Source organism: Mastigoproctus giganteus, chromosome 1, assembly GCF_048544385.1.
Source record: "Mastigoproctus giganteus isolate SK-2022 chromosome 1, ASM4854438v1, whole genome shotgun sequence".
In the NCBI taxonomy this organism is placed as follows: Eukaryota; Metazoa; Arthropoda; class Arachnida; order Uropygi; family Thelyphonidae; genus Mastigoproctus; species Mastigoproctus giganteus.
In genome coordinates, this window is record NC_143575.1 from 103693195 (window position 1) to 103710421 (window position 17227).

Consider the following 17227-nt stretch of genomic DNA (forward strand, 5'->3'; position numbering starts at 1 on the left):
AGTCATTGTCTAATTAGTGGTTCAAATGAGCATTGGGATCCAAAGAGATGTCTTAGGTAACTTGGACAGGAGTGCCAATTATGTCTGGAAAGTGATGAGAGATACGTGAGAATATCCAGTGCAGCTACAAAAGGTAATTATTTCACAATTTTCTGACACTGTGACTTCGCTGAGAAACAGAAGAGATCGTGTTGAAGCTGTTTAAATTTCTCCCTATTATGTTGCAACTACACTTGAGGAAAGCATCGAGAACTATCCCATTTTATCAGCGTTTCAGGAGCAACGAGTATTTTTGGGCTTCTGTGCTGCTGACAGTTTGGCAACGGAAAGCTCATTTATTATTTATGTAAAATTCCTAGCAGCCAGAATGCTAGTAGTGTGGTTATATACAGTTTGGCATTTAATACATAGAAAAGTATAAACTTCTTTACTCAGTGGCATTAACAACATATACACAAAACGTTTACAGGGTCTTTAGTTATAAAGAATATCTATTCAGAATTGTGTTGAGTGCCATCTACAGGGTTTCTTTCTGATACACCAGGAGTGTAACATTAAAGAAATGTTCTTAGTTCTATAGACATAGTAATTGACAATATTACATAAACGAATCTTAAAAATACATAAGGTAATAGGTAGAACCTTTCTTGTGCCCAATATCAATCTAATAGTTGTTTCGCAAGATAGTGTATACATGGTGCACAATCTCAGTCTGGTAGCCCTTTTCCTTATTTAATCCGTCACAGTCAATATTCAGAGTGAGGAATATTCGTACAGTGTAAGATGGGAACATCCAGTCTATAGATTTTATCCTATTCCGGGGTGGCTGCATTGTTGTTTAGCTATGGTGTCGAGGTTTGTTGGTGCCGACCGGGCTAGCCGAGTGGGTAAAGTACCTGCCCGGCAACCCAAAGGTCGCGGGTTCGATTCCCGCCTCGGGCTTGGATCAAAGTACTGCAAAAACCTTGGGAGGTGCAATATGGCCACAGAAGCCTATGCGCCAACAACTACCAAATCAAAAAAAAAAAAAAAAAAATCAGGTTTGTTGGTAATTAATTGGTGATAGACTATTGGTGTTAGCAATTTGTGATAGAGTATCATCAATTGTGTCTATTTGTGATTTACGCAGTATAATGTCATTTTTGCGCTATAAAAGAAAAACAAACAAACAATCTTTTTGGTGATGAATTTGAGAGGATGGATATATTTATTTTGATCTAATATATCAATTGCCAGAAGACCGAGCACATTACTTCTAGAGGTGGCAAGTGGCTTTCCCGGGTAACGGTTTAGCCAACTCACTATTCCACAGTGAGGAACCTACTGAGATAGGGTAGGGTTGGTCTCAGCACTCTTGAACAGCGATCAGACATATCACAGTATGGATGTTGTTATGGAAGGTGCTTCTCTATTCGTAAATTAATGTTTTGTATTAACAGTCAATGTTTCAGCATCTTTCTTCCCATGATAATCTCCTTTTCAGTTCATATTCCCCCCATAATGGGGGGAATCATATTCCAGTTCATATTCTCCCCATAATGGGGGGGGAATATGAACTGCTTTTTCCTACGTTTTTCTTCGTCATTTTGTGGACTCTTTGTGTAACAAATTTCGCTTGATTAATCTGACCATTCTAGATGGCGCTCCAAACATCTCTAAGTGAGATAATTTAGGTGTACATTTTCTGTAAGTGAATATCTAATACAAATTGCTATCCAACGCCACCTACAACAATTATTTTTAAACTTCTCAAGTAATTCGATCTGGCAATAGATGGAGCCACCTGCTCCTCACAGAAGAATTTTAGTGAATCTAGACAACCGTCTTGAGGGATCTGCTAATATCATTAAGCCACCATCTCATTTCTTTTCTGTATTCCCTATAATTTAATTCATTTAGTATATATTCATGATTTTGTTGTGGTATAGTACTGGTCATAAGGAATCTGTCATGAATGTGCAACCATACGATTTAAGAAAGTACTGATAGTAGACATATTTCTACTAAAACTATAATGATAATCATCATAGTTTTAGTAGACCTCAGAATTGTTATTTCCACCATTCAATTCAGTTCTGCTAATTTTAAGTGGTTGCTTATAGAAAATTATTTCATTCTTATTTATTTAAGTGTAAATTAATTAAATGCACTCAAGTTTAGTATTCAGTATAGGGTGGATAAGAAACCTTGTTATTCACTCACTACTGAATGAGAATCCAGTGTTCACCAAACAAAGTGGACAAGCTGGTTGCTTTCCGAAGAAAATCAAAATTGGTCGAAATATTTCGACCAATTTTGATTTTCTTTTGATTTTGAAAATCAAAATTGGTCGAAATATTTCGACCAATTTTGATTTTCTTCGAAAAGCAACCAGCTTGTCCACTTTGTTTGGTGAATTTTAGTGACCTCGCTAAAAGAAATACAAAAAGCTAGTGGAGAAAATAACTGTCCTCTACAGGCAGCAAGGAAGTGGGGGTGTTCGGGTCTGTATTTTTGTGTGTACATCGGCCGATTTTGGTTGGTGAGGGGGGAAAAACCCCCCCTCACAGGACTCGGCCCAAGATCGACTAACTTGGTACTGAAAGAAAAAACTTTTGGAAACTCGTCCAGTGGGATTTGAACCCAGGTTGTTTTCAATCAGCAAGCGCGCTGCCGCCGAAGGCACTACGCTACCGAGCCCCATGCTTGTTGTTTCTAACTTCGCTTACTTGTACATAATGGATGATAACGGAGTTTGCGTTGTTCGGCTCTGAAGGTAGTTAGGCTTGCTAAGTGAAAGTTAATTATTTAAAAGAAAAAAATCAAACATTTATTTATTATTACTATAAATTTCCAATAAATGATAAAGATAGCAGCCCTTATGACAGAAATGGACAAAAATATTTCAGTGCGTACGTGTTGCAGATAGCAAATATTTAATGGTGGACATTAATTTTAGTTTCATATTGACATAACATTTGATATGTTTACCGAATGTATATTTCTATTAAAGTATTCAACAGTTGTGACAAGGAATTCCAAATCACCAGATATAGATTTATTTGGGCAGTGTTGCAGACTAATCCGCGAAATTAAAATTTAGTTCACACTTCACAATCAAAGACTTGGGGTGATGATTTCCTCAGCTTTTTTAATTCTGTAAGCTTTACTAGCCCGAAATTTGTGGCTCTATTCTCTTTTGTTTAATTATTTAATATCTAGGGAGAAGGTACAGACTGCTCCTGTACCCTCCCCGTCCTGTATCTATTTGTTGAAGTCTCTACGAATTAGCTGGGTTGTTCCTACGGTATGTGACACCCGAGTGTCATTCGCAATTTGGCACCCCCCCCAATATATATATATATATATTTTTTTTTTTTGCTGTTGTAATTTTATTCATATAATGATAATTAATAACAAAAGCAATACAGTTATAATTATTGACAACGAAATTTACATAATCACAACTAATAAAAAGTATAAATTAGAAAAGAAACAAAGGTTATACATATAAAAGTATTATGTTTGTACATATAAATCGTATAACGAAGAAGAATACAGTAGTAAATAATAGATGGTTGCGTCCGGGGAAAAAGACTAAAACGGAGAGAGAGATGGGGATGACGCATCTTAAAATCTTTGCTTAACAAGGTCGGGATTCCTGATACCTTCCAACCCCTGTCAAAGTTTTCTTCTTTACATTTCCGAAATGTGGTGTGAAGTTAATGTTTTCGTCCCGTTTCAGACCAAGATCAAAGTATGTCTGGTCTTTATTGACCACACTGCCATTCATGCGTATTGATATGTGGTTCTTTATTATCTTGTTTCACCAACAAGATAATAAAGATATCATCTTTATTTTATAAAGGAAAAAAATGTCATCCCGATATGCCTTGTCAGTAGACCACAGGTTGATGTTGAGCGTCCAGAGTCACATTTGGGAAATATCTCTTGAAATTTTGGAGCCTTGAAAAAAATGTCATCCCGATACGCCTTGTCAGTAGACCACAGGTTGATGTTGAGCGTCCAGAGAAATATCTCTTGAAATTTTGGAGCCTTGAGCACAAGGCGGGAGTACTGCGGAGGTGTCTTCCTGGCAAACTCCAACCAACCGTGTCCCAGATGTTCATGTGATCATGCTTAGATGAGCACAGCTGAAGGACTGCCTTTCTTTTTAGCACATGGGCCGTATGGGGATGTAGGTTGCAGCCGAGTTCAGATCTGGTGAGATCACAAGTTGGCCTACGTCTGCACCCAGAATTCGAGGCCCATAGTTTCCTGAGGGTAGTGGATGCTGCAGCATGACTCAACTTCCACGGCATAGGAGAGCACGCTACTGCAGTAAGTTGCGAGGTATTCCCTGATTATTTGTTTATTGTGACGTTTGCACAGATCTATTTTCATTCCCCAGAAGGCTCTCAGGTCTTTGAAATACTGAGCTTGGATTTGCTATTTAAAAGTGAGTTTCGCATCAAAGGTTACTCCTAGAAATTTAATACTGTCTGTGGGAGTCAGAACATTTCCTGCCAATTCCGGAAGTAGAGAAGATGCAATATCAGCAGAAGTAATCCGACCTGTAGTAAAGATAAGATAGATTGATTTCTCTAGATTAATTGACAGGCCTAAAAATTTGACATAACTTACAGAATGAATTCAGGTAGCTGTTTACAGTTTCAGAGGAGGTTTGTCTTGCTTCCGAATCACTGACAAGGTGTTGGCATGGCATGTAGCGAACAATATCATCCGCATATGATAGAAACGCTGAACTTGGTTCGTAAGTGGAACGAATATTGCTGTAAATAGCAAGGCTCGGACAGAACCACCTTGTGGGATCCCTAGCTCCACGCGTTTACAGACTGAAATGTCATTACCTGTGAAGTGGGGCATTTCTCCTAGGATAGCAGATTATTGAAGATCGATTATATTTCTGAATATCCTATAGAATCTTTCAAGTAAGGCAAGAAGTATGATTTGGACTGAATCGAAAGCAGATTCCATGTCCAGAAAAATGGTCTGATTGATCTTCGTTGTCATTCCAAGCGTGAAATATTTTCTATAATAAGGACTGTAGGCAGGTTACAGTAGATATTATAAACCTTCAGATGTTGGAATCTGTGTAATATTGTTATATCTAGTATGATGATTCACGCTAATTTATAGTTTCATAAACATTTTCTTTTTACATGGTCGTATAATTGAGACCTCTGTAAATCTACGAGTTTCGCAGTCTATTTTATTAGCAATAGCTGTTGCTTTATTTAACATATTTTTAAAACCAGCATCTGTTCTATATTCTTCATAACACTCACTTAATTCGCGTAACACTAGGCGGAGCATAAATTCAGTAAAAAGGAGAGAAATATAAAAACAAATACATAGCATATTCTATATATACATTAACAACGAATATGAATTATAATGATCAAAAATATATATTGCAGAACATCACATTTGGCTCTCGGATGCAGTTACTGGGAGTGCAGGCAGCTGTTTTTATTTCTCATCATTTGATTGGAAATGAGACTCCTGTAGGCTTCAGAGTTGAGCAACCTCTTACAATCAATGTTGTGATAATTTATGAGGCGAAGGGATGCATTGGGGAACATCCTGTCCATTTGTTTTAGTCTGGAGAGTTTGGATTTGAATTGTTGTTGGTTTCTTGAATTTTCTCTGTTGGTGGAAGCTATTATGTTGGCTAAGTTTGGCGAATCGGTTGCAGAGGTACTTAACTCTGCAAGAAGCATGACTCCAGACTCGTTGATCATCTGTTGCAGAGGCTTTGTTTTTAAGTTTTTATAAAGCTGTTGCCTGGATATTGTATGGGGAAAACCAAGTTTACTGTTCAGCCATCTAAGAACCCGATACTCTAGGGCAAGGAATTTCTTAACGGTAGCTTGTGAGGAGCACCAGACCAGATTTCGGAGGCATAACACAGAATGGGAAAAATGCATCTCTGAACAGAGTTTATGACTATTTTTCTATCTTACAAGAGAACAAATAAATGTATAATATTTGATTTTTGTTATTAATGATTTAGCTACATTTTTAAAATCATTATCACTTGAAATATATGTATAGATATTATATACAGTATCATATATATATATTATCAAGATTCAATTTAGGAACTTTAACGACATCAATTCTACATTCCTGTCGCATTTCAGAAATAGCTTTAAGTGTCATTGTTTGAAGTTCCCATTTCAAGATACTCCAAATATGTTGATGCAGAAAAGAAAACGTAAATTTTATGGGGAATGCTAAAAAAAATTCTGCAAAATTTTCTAGAAAGGTACCGAGAACAGTGTTTCTGGATTTTTTTTTACCAAGAAAATACTGCCATTTAAAAAAAAAAGCTATTGGCCATCTGGACCTCGCGCGAGTATTGAACGGTTAATTTATATAGTAAAATTTAGAGTACACAAGCACTATACACACATCCACAAAAGTGCAGTAACATGTTTTCAAAATTTCTTCATTGTGTATGTAAGTTTCAGATGCCCCTTGAAATTTGGCGCACTGGTGCAGTGCACCCCTGTAACCCTCGGGACGTCCTGCCCCTGTGCTGTTATTTCGTACATTGTAAGGTCAGCGATTCCGTATATGTTTAGGCGAGAAATTATTCTGAACCTTTTTTTCACAAATCTATTTATTAGTAGGAGTTTAATCGGTGGATTTTCCTTTTCTCAGAGGTAATCTTGTGTCTAAAATAAGTAAAATACGTCTTATAAACATGTCTCCGAGTGTGAACTCCGGAATGGCTGATCGAATTTTAAAATAACGATTATGCAGTTGTGTATGACAAAATATAAATAAATAAAAATTAGCGTATGGGTTAGTCTAAGGCGCATTTAGGGCTAGAGCCTCAAGCTGCGAACAAATTTAGACTATGTATATAAAGTGCTTAGCATCATAATACACAGCCATTTCTGAATAAACAGAAAATTTTTTAAGGTGGCATCGTTTTAGGTTATATCTCATATTGTGAATACCTTCACAACGAGTTGCCATGATATTGCACTACTTCGAATAAGTAACGCTTCACCTAAGGAGAAGACTAGTGTTACTTATTCTCAGATAGGTACCACCACCCCAGTGGGTGGTGGTACCTATCTGAGAATAAGTAACACTAGTCTTCTCCTTAGGTGAAGCGTTACTTATTCGAAGTAGTGCAATATCATGGCAACTCGTTGTGAAGGTATTCACAATATGAGATATAACCTAAAACGATGCCACCTTAAAAAATTTTCTGTTTATTCAGAAATGGCTGTGTATTATGATGCTAAGCACTTTATATACATAGCGTATGGGTTAGTTTAATTCGTAGCCCTCTACCATAAATAAAAAATAAAATTTTTAGTAAGCAGACACGAACCAAATTAGGTTTCTGTTTTATTTTTCCTCCATTCTAGCCGCCTTAACTCTAGATCCGCCATGATCGTTCAGAATCCGATCATGTTGTCTTAGAGGGTCCTCTGATAGTAGGAAAACTACAAATTCTGGACTTCTCTGCGAGATTTACGAACCTTCCCCGTGCTCTTCAATAAACATACCAAATCAACCGTCCGAACCTTCGGCGGTATGAGAGTTGCGCCACTGCTCTCTGGCAGTCTTAAAATGTAAAGAATAGCACTTCCGCAAAAGGAGACAGGTAGTTTTGGGACAAATTTCCTTCCAATACTGTGGTTTTGCAGTAGCAACAGAACAGGATAGAATTCAAGCAGCTTCTACTTGACCTCTTCTGTCTGTCAACAAATTTCATATTTCGAAATGTTAGATGACAGTGCAAGAATCAATGTCCTGGCAGTCTGTTTCGTTCTTCTTTTTCCATTTGGCTTTATGAGTGACTTTTCACACGAAATTGGGATTCCTGGTCCAAATGGTGAATACGTCTATTTGTAACAATCAAGAGTCCCACTAAGTACTCCAATATCGTACTATAAGAGTGGTCCGCGAGAAGGTAAACTGTTTATCGATCACAGTGTTTATTATTGACAACGATAGAACAAAACGATATTTTTATTTGGGGTTCCAACAGTAAAGCTGAGGTTCAAAAGAGGACCAGAAAAAAGTTTACGTGACACTGAACTAGACACACTAGTTAATTGGACCTCAGTTAGTAGCTTGACAAAACTCTGTTAGCTTGATATTTTTTGAGGGGACAAAATCTGAAGATAAGCAGGTCAAAACACCTGCGAAACGTATGATTTGTAGGCATAAAAATAGATTCCTGGAGTTTCACTTTTGTTAAATGCTCAATTTCAATTATTTGTAATTTTCGGTTGACTTTTATTGTATTACTCATCGATTGGTTAATTCAATTGGTTTGTGTTTGCATAATTTAATAACATATTCTGTACTGCAGAGGCCTTATTCATATGTATCATGTGCACTGTTAGTGTTCTGTCAGAAATAAAGTACATCGCAACTGGCTTCATTTAGAAATAAATCCAAACAATAATAACAGTATCAAATTTCTTTAATTTATATTGCTGTTATTTTTCTGAATTCTGTTGCTTATGGGCTTGAAATGGATATATTAAATTCCAGTTCGTTTCAGAATCGTCCAGGCAGTAAATTATTTAATCTCGGTCTAAATTGCTAGTGGAGCTCTTTCGAAGTTTTGTTCATAATTCCGTCCACCTCTTTTACCTGCTGTTTAAACTATTTCATGTTCATCTAAAGACAAATCTGGCCTGCTGGCGTTTTAAGGAACGTTATGCAGACAGTCCTCTCAGACCAAACACATTGCCTCCATTAGTTTTTCAACAGAACGCTAGTAGAATCGGGGAAATTTTTTTTGATATCAGTAGTTCACTGTCATAATAGCATCACTTATTTTTTACCGTAGCGCTTTTAAAAACTGCTTGAGAACTATTTATTTTTACACTCCTAATTCCATTTTTCCCACTTCTACAACAGACGATTCTTAAGAAAAGGGGTAGGAACAGATCTGTGGTATCGAAATTTTATCTTTTTCTTCTTTTTTTTTAAAAGAGAACCCCCGAACACGAGAAGTATTAGAACCTCTGGTACTTAGTACCGTGACTGGCTTGAAGGGTGAGAAAATGAAAGATCTTTGTTTTGTATTAAAATTAAACATGAAATTCTGTTGATTTTAATTTTCAGGAAATACGGCTGAAGGAAAGTTGTTCCAAGGAACGGAAGTCGAATGAATGAACGAGGAATAGAAAAAAGTTGGTTCTGTGAGTTTGAAGTTGGAGAGTAAAAGGATGTCGAATGGTTGGGCACGTGTTCGGACTGCTTTGGAAGAGAAAGCGGGATTATAGAAGCCAATTCAGAAGAAGGGTGCCCATGGAAGTATCTGTAGAAAAGGCATACAGCAGAAACAGAACGTCTATGAGACAGAGACTGTTAGGGATGAACCATTAATTAACTTAACTGCCAACTTTTGAACGAAATCTAGAAGCCTGAGAGAGGTTTCGGAGCACCTCCCCAGATGTGAGAACAATATTCCATGGTAGGGCGGATTTGCAATTTGTACATAGTGAAGAGCTATTTGGAAGAAACTAAACGCCGAGAGCGAAAGAGAAAACCCAATTTTTTAGATGCAGAGGAAGCAACATTTGTAATGTGCTTACGCCAAGAGAAAGGAAAGGAGTAAGGGTAATCGCCAATAGAGATATATAGTATAATCCTGCAAATCAGAGTGTCAGCGAAACAGAATAAAACTATGGATAGGATTTCCGATCAGTAGAAGAAGGTCATCAGTATATGAGGTAAAGAGTAGGAGAAACAATTGAACCTTGGTGGACATCAGCATTAGTCGAGAAGTTAGAATACAGCGGAGCCATCTACCATGACCCGCATTAATTTTAATTGATTGAAATATTAAGAATCGCAACTCATTCAGCTCTCTAATTGTCAAAAATGGTATATGAACTGGCTCATTTCTTTCAGTGAGCAGTCAGTAAAAAAATAGTTGGAGGGAAAATGGTCTCCTATTTCAAAGTTCGCGTTATGTGTTCCAATGCAAGCGGTCCTCCTATTGCTGATGTCAAATTTTTTGATAATTAGTTTTTCTCGGCCGCCTACTTTGCGATGAACTGCGGTAATCTTCGAAATAGCCCTATGCACTTCATTACACTTTAGTAAGCACATATAGTATACATTTAATGAAGTAATAATTTTGAAAAACTGACCTATTCTCAGTTCTTACCTGTCCCTGGTTTCAACTAATACTGGAATATATACAAATCATGCTCCTCTTTCATCTGATAACTCATCTTTTATATCAATATCCGTCCATCAACTGGAAATCTCAGATATTTTGCAGATAACAGACCCTTCATTCTATTTGGTCTTTGCCAAGCCTACTTTAATTGAAAAACTAAAATTACTCAAATATATCGGCTCAGCCCCAAAAAGAGATGTATTCCGCATCCCAAAAAAACCCTTTCGTCGCAAAAAAGCATAAAACAAATGCTGCGTCCTGTGCATCAAACAATTAGATTTTTTTTCTTTCGCTATTTTGAATCGCATGTTAAAACTTCCATGTCCAAAAGAGAGTAGAGCTAGCTTAATCAGCAAGTTCTCCAGATTCATCCATTTCCTTCACAAAGATGTTCAGTTTCTGCTCAATATTTCTATGGACATTGTTTTTGATGAACTAGATACTAGTTCATCAAAGTTCACAATGTAATGTTTTAATGTCAAGTTAGGCTTTGGAACTACAGTACCTTCCCTTTCTGATTATGATGCAGCCCTTAGGTAACAGGGTATGTATTCTTTCGTATGTATACCTTCCATTTATTGCTGTTAATTAATTTATTTATTGGATCTCACTCTCTTATTAGATTTTTAGATACGCCATTAATTTTTCTTCAGTGATACTATTATTAACATATTCGCCACTTCTATTAGAGAACTGCGAACTGAGGTTCTTAGAGAAATATTGCTGGACTGTTCACAATTTAAAATATTATTTGAAGAGTTATTAAACGGGTAATAACTGTGAAGTTTCTTAAACCAGTAGCAAACTTTTGCGTTATGAAAATCCATAATGCATATAATTATAAGAAACAGTCAATGTTTTCGTTATCAATAAAAAACAACATTGCAAATTGTAATAAGAGTACAATGACATTGAGCTATTTTGGGAAACACCCCTTGGCTACAATTTAATTAAAACAGCTCCTAATTTATCGTGATAGTAAGTTTTCAGAATGAAGCAAGAGTATTTTATACAAATAAGACTTTCCCGTTTGTGTCAGTGAATTTTACTTGATTAATTCATCATCTACTTGCAACCTACGTAAAATGTAGTAATAATCCTTAACTGAATTGGTGCAATATTCAAATAAACCTTTCTGGGTTGTCCTGAGGAAAGGTGGCTTATGGGTAGCAACGAAACTTAATTCTATTGTCTTACCCTTGGGTAACATGTAGTAGATTACTGGAATTTCATTACGAGGTAGCCAATGTGGTAAAATTAAGAGGAATTGGATAGTAACGTCTTTCCGATGAGTAATTGGAGATTGGACTTTTTGACGGATGGAGAAAAAGTGTTTTTTGCATCATTTAGCCATGATTAATACAAAGCAAAGGTCAACTTCCCGAATATGCAACACCCTTGTACCCTACGATAATTACTACACTATCTATTGCATCTCTGCTGCCTGTGGAACTCTGAGCGATAACTCGTTGGGTAACAGTTACAAGCTTAGATAATATCACACTATATGCCTCTTGTATCACATGTTTAAAATTGTGCTACACAACTTGGGTAAATATACTTTCACTTATGGGGATGTGTTCGACAGTGCTTACCTGTATGTTCTTTCGCTTATCAGTTTAACTGACAGAAGCAGTTTGATTGGATGATTGGTCACCAAAGATCCTAAATAAATCATACTGAAACGAAGTTCAATTTTTGAACAATATTTAAAAAAGCGTTTCCTTCCTTGTGTTTTCCGATTACCTGTCGTTGCTGCTCTTTAAAAATTGCTTCTTTTTTTCCATAAAACTCATCGTGATTATCGAATAATGAGAGGTGATTAAACGCGCCTAACTTTGAATTTCAGGACCTCATTATTTTTTCAACATGCACTCAAACTTTTTTTCCAGTTTTTTTATGAACTAAAAACATTGATAACATAACGGACAGCTCGTACAAAGTAGACCAAGGTGCCCCTCCCTTGGTCTACTTCACATTTCCAATTAATACCTAGAAGTCAACATATCAACAGTTTACTGATTCTGTTCGAATTCGATGTGAAAATATTTTTTATTTAAATTGTTCTTTAATGATAAGAAATCCCAAAGTTTATTCAAGTCAGGACTGTACTTGGTTGAGGATGCAAAATGTAAAATGATCCCAAAAATAATCGTGGATTATTTGGGATCAAGCAAAGGAAATCTTTAATTAGTCAGTTTTCATTGTTCAAAAAATTGTTATTCTCCAAACAGTTTCTCATTAATAATTATTCATAATTTTCATAATTATTTTCGTCATTGCTTTCTTTCAATTACTAAAGGAAATAATTCATTACTTCTGGACTATCTTTTTCGTTACGTATTTACTTGAGTAACGTTTGTCACTGGGTGTTACTGTTAGAAATACGAGATAAGTATTGTGAAATACAGTACCTTTTACATATGACGTCAATGTCAGTTGGCAGTGATGAACAGAAAACGTACTCAATGAGGAAAATATCAAGACATAATTTCGACCTTGTCTTTTTAGCTATATTATGGCCGAAATATTCTGAATCCAGCCTCCTCATTAATGAGCTATTAATACGAGATATATTGGCTTCATAAAAATCAGGGACACCTTTGAGCTCTCCATATCCTGATTAGGCTGAATTTCACTTTCGTGGAAGCTCCGCAGGGTGCGAGTAATGGCGTTGAATGTTTACATTTTTACCTGCTTTAATTGAAACAGGACCTGAACAAGTCTTTCCAGGTAACAGCGCATAGTTTATTTGGTTATCTGAAGTACTTAAAGTGTATATTTTCTAGTAGGATTTAGTTATTACATGAGAATTACGGCCACAAAATATCCAATATCTATATGACGCCAAGATAGTTGACTATTGTACTATAAACTTTGTGATAATGTAATTATGTTAAAACGGATGTGGGTTATGTGAAAGATTTGGTGTAAATAAATGGGTCAATTGAAGCCTATTTATTGGTTTATCGAGGTTGTTTTTAGAAAAGCCCAAACACGAAAGTGTATTTGAACCTATAGCACGGCACAGGTTCTATACCGTGCTATAGGTACAAAGCAGATGCCACAAGCTAACTGCTTGTGTCACGTTTTCATACAGGTTGGGAAGAGAGTGGGAGAATTACAGATGCCAATTCAGAAGAACAGTGTCAACGCAAGTATTTATAGAAAAGGCAAACAGAAACTTAGCATCTGTGACACAGTGGAGGGAGTTCGTAAGAGAGAGAGGTCATTGATTGTCTAATTAGTGGTGTAAGTCAGCAGTGGCATCTTTGACTGCGTAAAAAGATGTCTTTAGTAACTTGGACAGGAGTGCCAGTTATGTCTGAAAAGAGATACCTGGGAGAATATCTACTGCAGCTACAAAATGTAACTATTGCTCAATTTTCTGACAGACTATGACTTCGCTGAGAGAAAGAAGAGGTCATGTTGAAGCTGTTTAAATTCTCCCCCCCCCCCTTATTTTATTGTAACTGTGATTGAGGAAAGAATCGAAAACTACCCCGTTTTATTAGCGTTTTAATCTTAGGAGAGATACATTGTGAGATTATTTTTACGCATATGGTAGCAATGTAGCTTCGAAAATACCAATCTCTGAAAAACTTTCCGAAAGGTTTTCATGCAATCCGGAAACATTTCAGAAATCTCGAGATTTTGCATAGTGCATGGGTAGAGCTGCTGCCAAACATTAATACAGTGTTTTTTTTTTTTTTTAAATTGGCCTGCGAAGCCACAGGGTTTCTTTCTAATACACCAGGACAGTATTAGAAAATATAACATAAATGAATGTTAAAAATACATTAAACAGTCTAAGAGTCACATGAGTTAATACTTATAATCTTTCTTGTGCCCAATATCAATCTGATAGTTGTTTGGTAAGAGAGTGTACACACGTTGCACAGTCTCGGTCTGGTAGTCTTTTTCCTTGTACAATCGGTAACAGTAAGAGTGAGGAATATTCCTATAGTTTTAGAAAGGGACATCCGGTCTAGATAGGTTATCCTGTTCCTGGGTGGCTATATTGTAGTTTAGCTATGGCGTCGAGTCTGTTGATTGGTGATCGCCTATCACCAATTACGTATATTTGTGAAGACGCAATAAAACCTTGTCGTTTTTGCGCCATAAAAAAACAAACAAACAATGTCTTTGGTGATGACTTTGAGAGAACGGATATATTCATTTTGATCAATATTAATTGCCAGGAGGCAGAGTCCCAGGTTTCCTCGAAGGTTACTTCTAGAGGTGGTAAATGACTTTCCCATGTTACGATTTAGCCACCTCAGAATCCATTATTCCACAGTCAGGAACCTACTGAGATTAGAGTAGCATTGGTGTCAGCTCCCTTGAACAGCGATCAGACATATGGATGGTGTTACGGAAGCTTCTGTTTTCATGTTTTGTATTGATAGGCAGCGTGTTTCTGCAATATCTTTTTTTCCCTTTCCTCCCATAGGGGGTGGAGAAATATATGAAATGAATTTTTCTACATTTCTCTTCGTCATGTTGTGGAACCTTTGTGCACAAAGATTCCACAACATGACGAAGAGAAATAATTACAGCTCAATCTGGTCATTAAATGATGCTCCGAACAGCTCTAACTAGAGCTTATTTAATTATACGATAAGAATATAATGAGATCCCGATAGAAAAAAAATCAGTGGAGCTGTAATTTGAAATAGCTTGTAATGTATCGTGATAGTATGTTTTCAGAATGAAGCAAGAGCATTTTATACAAATAAGACTTTCCTGTTCATGTCAGTGAATTTTACTTGTGATTAATTCATCATCTACTTGCAACCTGTGTAAAATTCAGTCCGGAGTTAATTAATCATTAACCTCATTTGAAGTTCGTTGTGTGCTCGCTTTTGAAAAATTCTCGATTTTTAAGGGTTAATGTTATCGGTTAGAATTGGCGCAATATTTAAATGACCCTTTCTGGGTTGTCTTGAGGGTAGTAACGAAACTAATAATTCTGTCCTCACCCTCACAGCAAGATTCTCTAATGGATCCCCTTGTTTCCTTAACAACTGCCTTGAACTTTAGGGAAGAACAGAAGGCTGAAGTTACATGGTTTGCTATTGGACAACATGTAGTAGATTACTGGATAAATTACCTTTCCAGGTAGCCAAGGCGGTAAAATTAAAAGCTGAATTGGATAATGACGTCTTTCCAGTGAATAACTGGAGATTGGATTTTTTGAGTGATGCGGAAAAAGAGTCTTGCATCATTTAGCCATAATTAATCTAAAGCTTCCCGAATTTGCAGTACTCCTCTACCTATTGCATCTCTGCTGCGTGTGGAGCCCTGTGTTATAACTCGTTGGGTACATTTCAAGGTTAGAAAATATCACACTATGTGCTGCTTGTACGGCGCCTCCGTAGCCAGGTGGGAAGGAGCAGCAGTGCGTAGCACACGCTTCTTGATTAGACCGGGGTTCGAGCCCGTCACCATCAAATACAGAGGATGCGGAAAGGTCAAGGAATGACCACCGCATTTCCCTGAGCAATATGGCCTTAGTTGCTAATGCTCCTAAAAACCAAAACAACAAAAAAACAACAGCTGCTTGTATCACATGTATATAAATTTCCGTTTTCTTACAACTTAAGTTATTTTAATGTTCGTTCCCTTATGGGAGTGTGTTCGACAGTGTTTACCTGTTTGTGTCTGTTCTTTCGATTATAAGTTTAACTAACAGAAGCAATTTGATTAGATGATTGGTCATCAAACATCTTGAATAAATCACACTGAAACGAAATTTAATTTTTGTAAAATATTTAAAAAAGCGTTTTCATTCCAAACATCGATTACTTTTCGTTGCTCTTTAAAAATGGATTCTTATTCTTTCCCGTTAAACAACATAACATGATTATGGAACAACGAGAGATAATTAAACGAGCATAACCCAACTTTGATTCCACTACCTCATTATTTTTTAACATGCACTCAATGAACTTTTTTTCATTTTTTTTTTGTGAAATAGGAAACACTGATAGTATAGAGAGCTTGTATGATTACCAAGTATCCCTCGCTTAGTCTACTTCACATTTCTGACTTATAACCAGAACTCAACATATTAGCAGTTTACTGATTCTGTTCGAATTCAGTGTGAAAATAAATTTTATTTAAATTGGGTAATTGTTGTTTTGTAACTAGAAATCCCAAAGTATATTCAAGTCAGGACTGTACTTTGTTGTGCAAGAAAGCGGAATTCCGCTATAAAGTAAAAACTCCACACATAATCTTCTAATAAAATCAAGCAAAAAAAAAAAAACCTTTCATTCATTATTCAGTCGAGTTCCTCTTCAGATGTCCATAAAATTTTCATTATTCATCCTGTTTGTCATATTTAATTCTGCTTAATGCGTTCATAATTATTTTTGCCATTGTACCCTGATTCGTTAGCTTTTTTTCGATTACTAAAGGAAGTTCATTACTTTTGGACTATCTACAGATTTGAGTCACGAATTTTCATGACGTGTAGAAGTTGTGTTTATTACTCAGTTGTTACCAACACAAAGGCGAGATCAGTACTGTGAAATAGCCTTCTAGGTATGACGTCACTAACGGTCGGCACTGGTGAAAAAACCGTACTCAATGAGGAAAATTCCGACCTTGTGTTTTTAGCTGCATTATCACCGAAAGATTTTGAATTCAACTTCTTGAGTAATGAGCTATTAATATATATTGGCTTCGTGAAAATCAGGACACCTTTCAGTTCTCCATATCGTAATTATGCTGAATTTCACTTTCGTGGAAGCTCGCTTCACTTTCGAATTTCACTTTCGTGGAAGGTAGCTAGTAATGGTGTTGAAAGTTGATATTTTTATCTTTTTTAATTGAAATTGGACATACACAAGATTCTTTCCAGGCGCATAGTTTATGGGTTATCTAAAGTAAAGTACTTGAAATGTATATTTTCATAAAAGCAGGATTCTAGTAGGATTTCTCTTGGATATGATGCCGAGGTAGTCTACCCTGTACTGTGAAGTGTGTGATAATGTAATTATGTTGAACCAGGTGATAAGTTTGGGTTTTGTTGAAAATTGAGGTAAA

At 36.4% G+C, this 17227-nt stretch overlaps 1 protein-coding gene across 3 annotated transcripts in view; it reads left to right on the forward strand.

Moving 5' to 3' along the window:
* Positions 1 to 17227, forward strand: part of Idi (Isopentenyl-diphosphate delta isomerase) — a 90349-nt gene that overhangs the window by 2430 nt on the left and 70692 nt on the right. The window contains exon 1 of one of the 3 annotated variants that reach the window (XM_090381605.1): positions 12799 to 12907. The exons of 1 other annotated variant lie outside the window; for it this stretch is intronic. The gene's annotated coding sequence lies outside the window, so the exon portion shown is untranslated. Of the gene's footprint in view, positions 1 to 12798; positions 12908 to 17227 lie in introns of those variants that run through there. One more of the 3 variants, XM_090381618.1, reaches the window with a different exon arrangement.